Consider the following 586-nt stretch of genomic DNA (forward strand, 5'->3'; position numbering starts at 1 on the left):
ACGTCCCAGAAAAATAATCCCTTCAGTAATCAGAAAATATAAAAACGTGTACCTTCTAGAGAGAAATCTTACAAAAGTCGAATACTAAATATAAAAGTTAACACAATCCAATCTAATCAAAATATGATTTTATTAAAGATATTCAAATTTCTGTTTAATCATTCAAAATTGTTAAATGACCAAATCAAAAGATGATAAAACAAGCAGCCGCATACATATATACAAAATTGTTAAACTGATACTTTCAGTAATTTTTATTAGCCTTAAATTTAAACAACAGTAAGAATTAATAATTTGAACATACAATTAGACGATCTTATCTTAAATCTCATCAAATGACTTTAAAATCAAATTAAAAACTTTGTAATAATGTTAACTAACAAAACATCTGTAACTAGCAATATCTTTTTTTAATTAACCAATTTTGTGATGATTAGATAACTAGAAATTAAAAATCTACTCAAAAGCATTATATCATCTTCTTAAAACTAGTATCATAAAAATCGGATAAAAAGATTTATTATTATCTAAAGTCTAAACAATTTGAATCAAAAGATAAAAAATTATCTCTTTTATATATATATAT

General features: G+C 22.2%; 1 protein-coding gene across 2 annotated transcripts in view; it reads right to left on the minus strand.

Moving 5' to 3' along the window:
* LOC107494501 (PHD finger protein ING2) overlaps window positions 1–586 on the minus strand; it is an 8,318-nt gene that overhangs the window by 4,900 nt on the left and 2,832 nt on the right. The gene's annotated exons all lie outside the window — the stretch shown is intronic.

Source organism: Arachis duranensis, chromosome 6, assembly GCF_000817695.3.
Source record: "Arachis duranensis cultivar V14167 chromosome 6, aradu.V14167.gnm2.J7QH, whole genome shotgun sequence".
Classification (NCBI taxonomy): domain Eukaryota; kingdom Viridiplantae; phylum Streptophyta; class Magnoliopsida; order Fabales; family Fabaceae; genus Arachis; species Arachis duranensis.